This window comes from Trichechus manatus, unplaced genomic scaffold, assembly GCF_000243295.1.
Source record: "Trichechus manatus latirostris isolate Lorelei unplaced genomic scaffold, TriManLat1.0 scaffold00116, whole genome shotgun sequence".
NCBI classification, from domain to species: Eukaryota; Metazoa; Chordata; class Mammalia; order Sirenia; family Trichechidae; genus Trichechus; species Trichechus manatus.
The window spans coordinates 3,512,980-3,518,328 of record NW_004444052.1 but is presented as its reverse complement, the minus strand read 5'-3'; the positions used below and the strand labels follow the sequence as shown (position 1 = coordinate 3,518,328).

General features: G+C 41.3%; 1 protein-coding gene across 3 annotated transcripts in view; it reads right to left on the bottom strand.

The window, feature by feature from the left end:
* FBXL7 (F-box and leucine rich repeat protein 7) overlaps nucleotides 1-5,349 on the bottom strand; it is a 511,954-nt gene that overhangs the window by 69,593 nt on the left and 437,012 nt on the right. The window lies entirely within an intron of this gene.

Below are 5,349 nucleotides of genomic sequence, written 5' to 3'. Positions count from 1 at the left end.
AAATTATTTAAAAAAAAATTCAAATTGGAGCTGCCATTTATGAAAAATAAAGTGAATAGAGACTACAACTATACCTAAGTATAAAGCAGAATGGTTCAAAGACTGACACAGGGTACCCGTTTCTTACATGAAGTGCAGAAGCTGGTGGAGCTCCCAAGTTTTGGGTATTACCAAGGAGAAATCCCTGAACACAGAGCTGGAAGGCAATGCACTTACTGAGTTCAAGATCAACACCTTACACACAAGTTAATCTAAAAAATGACTCTGCATTTTCAACCTAACTTTAAATGCAACACAGTAAGCATTTATTTAGTATAAAATGACGGTGATATCTGTAATGTAACTTTTTCCATTTTGTAAGTGATATAACTACATCATAAAAATGTCACTGAGAAAAAATAAACTACAGTCATAGCATCCAAGAAACCAGCATGGGCATGTTTGAGAATTTCCTTCCATCTTCTTCTTACCATGTTTCCCTCCGCCCTAACTCACCAAAGTTTCCATGTCATCTTTTCTTTGCTTCCTGATGCACCTAACCTCATCTTTCTCCACTGCTGCTACCATGACTTTTCATTTTTGTGTGTGTGTATAATTTTTTTTTATTAAATTAAAAAGAATTTTATTGTTGTTGAAAATATACCCAGCTGACCCACTGCTGTCAGGTCAATTCCAACGCATAGCAACCCTACAGGACAGAATAGAACTGCCCTGTAGGGTTTCCAAGGAGCAGCTGGTGGATTCGAACTGCTGACCTTTTGGTTAGCAGCCAAATGCTTAACCACTGCACCACCAGGACCCCAGCATGCACAGCAGAACATAAACCAATTCAACAATTTCTAAACATCCAATTCAGTGACATTTTACAGCAACCTGTAAAAAAAATTTGCATAGCGGCTCCTATGAAAATACCTCTTGGGTGGGGGGAGGACATGGTTGGCAAACAAATGTAGATGGCATTATTTGCGTAAAATGCAGTACATTCTTCAAATTGTGCAACCATTTTCACCCTCCTTTTCCAAACTGTTCCTGCCCCCCCTTTTAACATAAACTCACTGTCCCCTAAGTTTACTATCTGACATTTTGAGTTGCTGTTATCAGTTTGATCCCATATAGATAGTCCTTTAAAAGAGTACAATGCTCAAGGCGGGTATTCTTTACCAATTAAGCTAAACTATTTGTTTATTTTGAGGACTAGGGTGGCCTGACCCAAGCCATGGTATTTTAAATCACTTTATATGCATAGGAAAGCTGGACAATAAATAAGGGAGACCAAAGAAGAATTGATGCATTTGAATCACAGTGTTGGTGAAGAATACTGAACTGCCAGAACAACAGACAAGTCTGTCTTGGAAACAGTACAGCCAGAATGCTCCTTAGAAGCGAGAATGGTGAGACTTCATCTCACTTACTTTGAACATGTTGTCAGGAAGGACTAATTCCTGGAAAAGGACAACATGCTTGGTAAAGTAGAGGGTCAGCGAAAAAGAAAAAGACCCTTAATGAGCTGGACTGACCCACTGGCTACACCAATGGGGTCAAACCCAGCAACAACTGTGAGAATGGTACAGGACTGTTTCAGTCTGTTGAACATGGGTGGCTAGGAGTCAGAGCCTCTCGATGGCATCTAACAACAACAACATTGTTTAAAGAAGACTACAGGGGATATTTTTGGTTTAAAGTTTAAAGATTATCTTAGGACAACATTTTTAGGGGTTCATCCAGTTTCAATGGATCCAGAAAGTCTGGATTCCATAGAATGTGAAATTCTGTTCCGCATCCCGCCCCACCCCCCACCCGCCGCCCCAAATCATGATTCTTTTCTAGGTTCTTTGATCAAAACATTCAGTAACGGTAGCCAGGCACCATCTAGTTATTCTGGTCTCATGGCAGGGGGCAGTTGTTCATGGAGGCAATTAGCCACACATTCCATTTTAGAGGGACTCTCCTAATACCGACAATTTATTCGTCTTTCTCCTTCGTCAAATGCTCCAGCAGTGCCTCAGAGGCTCTAGGATACAGCCACATTCCTTAGAATGGCCTCCAAGGTCTTTGATCTTGTCTGCACCATGTTCCCAACCTCTTCTCTCTGGGTGCTGCCACACCATGCTAAACATGCACCCCTGGACTCCTACCTGAGATTTATAACACAACCCATGGGTCATTGACTCCAAGAGGAACTCAAGACTACATATCTACCCTCCAAACATACACTGGTCCTTTGGGCTGGTAGCATATCTTTACCCCACCCCCTAAACACTGTGTTTTAGTCAATTAATTATTACTTGATGATATCCCAAAAGGGCATTGATCAAAACCATGAGACTACATGGGCACCAGCATGCATTCCAAGAATGCCTACTTTACTTAATGGTAGTAACTTTAAACATTCCATAACAAAGTATACACTCACCCAACAAAAGTGTTTTGGGGATCAACTACTATCCTGAGTACTGGGGATAGAGAAGTGAACAGAGACAAAAATTTCTATTTAAGGAAATATTTAGATAAGAGAACAAAACAAGTTGATTGTCCCTGGGTGGTGCAAATGGTCAATGTGCTCTGCTATCTGAAAGGTTGGAGGTTCGAGTCCACCTAGAGGCACCTCAGAAGAAAAGCCTGGTGGTCTACATCAGAAAAATCAGTCATTGAAGCTCTTTGGCGCACACGTCTAATCTGCACACATGGGATTGCCATGAGTTGGAATCCATTTTTAAGGACGCATGTGATTAGACTGGGCCCAACTAGATAATCCAAGAAAATCTCCCTATGTTAAATTCCATAACATTAATTCCATCCACAAAACCCCTTTTGTCACATAACACAAAACATTCACAGGGTCCAGGGATTAGAGTGAGAACATGTACAGTGGCCGTTGTTCTGCCTACTACAGAGGGCCACTTTGGATAAACAACTTCCGAATGACTAAGATGCTCTACTGCAGCTGAACAACAAGTACGTCAGCCATTGCTTTTCAGTTAGTGTGTGTGCTCAGTGTTGTCTATGGGAGCAGATGCCACCTCCCTTACATGGGGCTCTCAGTCAAGAGAGGTTTTCTATAGGAGGTGTGCTTGACTTAAGTCTTGCAGGATGATCAGGAGAAGGGTGGAGTTGATGGGCAGGGTCCTCCAGAAAGAGAGAACTAGAAAGCATAGTCACTGAGTTGACTGATACTCAACACACCACTTCAAAGACTTACCTCTCATGACTCATATTACCTGCACTTGGGAAGGGGTGTGGAGTGAGTGATTGCAGGTCAGAGAGCAAATGGTGACTTTTAGTGCTCAGTTAGTGTTGAACTTCATTCTGAAAACTATGGGCTTGAATTTACAAGCTCTTGAAATTGAGGGTGATTCAAATACCATGATTTATATATAAAGTGGAAGATAAGTGTTTCTCTGTGCTTGAACACGCTCCAAATTTATTCTCCTACCGTAATGTATCTTTCTAATGTTTCTAATTTAACTCTCAGATTAGACATGGACGAAAATTTGCTCATTCTACCCCACTTCATATAAGTGATAAGCATTAGTCACAGATAAAATAAAAGTAATAAATATAGGGACCATTTCTTATTTAAGGAACATCTGGAAACTTCTGATCACATGCTCATGTCTGTATGCACACATGGGAACACTACTGTATTTATAAAGATATATTTATAACCTGTGAAATGTTTTGGTGGTTTTCTCTGATAGGTACGTTGTATCTTAGACATTGAAGTCAGTAGTTTAACTATGTCTAGATATGGTAAGGGGGGCCTTTCATCTCAATATAATTTATTAACTTGAGTCCCCGAATATTTATTCAGTTAATGTCTCCTTGTTGCTTCTGTTGTTGTTGTTAGGTGTCGTAGAGTCGGTTCTGACTCCTACTGACCCTACGTACTACAGAATGAAACACTTCCTGGTCCTATGTCATCCTCACAATCGTTGTTATGCTTGAGCCCATTGTTTCAGTCACTGTGTCAATCCATCTCCTTGAGGGTCTTCCTCTTTTTCACTGACCTTCTACCTTACCAAGTATAATGTTCTTCTCCAGGGACTGGTCCCTCCTGATAACATGTCCAAAGTACGTGAGATGAAGTCTCACTATCCGTGTTTCTAAGGAGCATTCTGGCTGTACTTCTTCCAAGACAGATTTGTTCATCCTTCTGGCAGTCCATGGTGTATTCAATATTCTTCTTTGCCAATACCATCACTTGAATGTGTCAGTTCTTCTTCGGTCTTCCTTATTCATTGTCCAGCTTTCCCATGCACATGAGGCAACCGAAAGCACCATGGCTTGGGTCAGGCGCACCTTGTTTCTACATGTGACAAATACAGTGTAGAAATGCAGCCATTCTCTGCATAATCTAAAGCAAAATCTACACTGTTCGTCCCATCTTTCCCAACACTCCTGGGGAAAGGTGACGTTTTCTTCACTAACTAATTTGGTCATTTAGACTTTGTCTCAGAAAAAAATACCCACAAAATTGACTGTAAAAATTTCTTGGCCACTGTGGGTCATCTGGGCTGAAGGGTGCCACTAGCGGTGTCTTTGAAGATAATAAGAATGGGCAGGCGATCTATTCTTCAGGGAAAACTAGAGAATTACACGTTGTGGTGTTGGGAAGGGAGTAGGCACATTATGTGGGCATTTTCTCCACAGCTGGTATTTAGGGGGCTGTTTTCTCTGACCTTTGAGATAGTTTTAACTTTCTCAACCCAGAAAGGTCAGTATTTCATCTCAACAACAGTTACTGTGAAAACAGCTCTAAGTAAAAGTGGACTGAAAGCAATTGTCCTCACTAAATGGTACTATTCTATATTGTTTTCAGAGAGTGATTTTAAGGAGAAGTGGGGAGGAGGGAAAGGGAAAGTGGTGGAGGGGGATAAAGAGGGAGGGACACAGAAAATCAGAGACAGTGACCCAGAACAGAATAAGCAAAATGCTGAGTGAGGATGTATGGGGATTAACAGAGGGGATACTAGAGTGTCATGGATTGAGTTGTGTCCCCAAAAAATATCTGTCAGCTTGGCTGGGTCATGATTCCTAGCGTTGTATGATGGTGTAATCTGATGTGATTTCCTTACGTGTTGTAATATCACTATGATGCGGTTATATGTGATCTCCTTCTGTGTTGTAAATTCTGTCACTGTGATGAGGTTATACTGATGAGGTTTACAAGATTAGATAGTGTCTTAATGCAATCTCTGTTGAGATATAAAAGAGAGATGCAAGCAGAGACATGGGGAAACCTCATACCACCAAGAAAGCAGTGCCGGGAGCAGAGCGCATCCTTTGGACCTGAGGTTCCTGCACAGAGAAGCTCCCAGACCAAAGGAAGACTGATGACATGGACTTTCC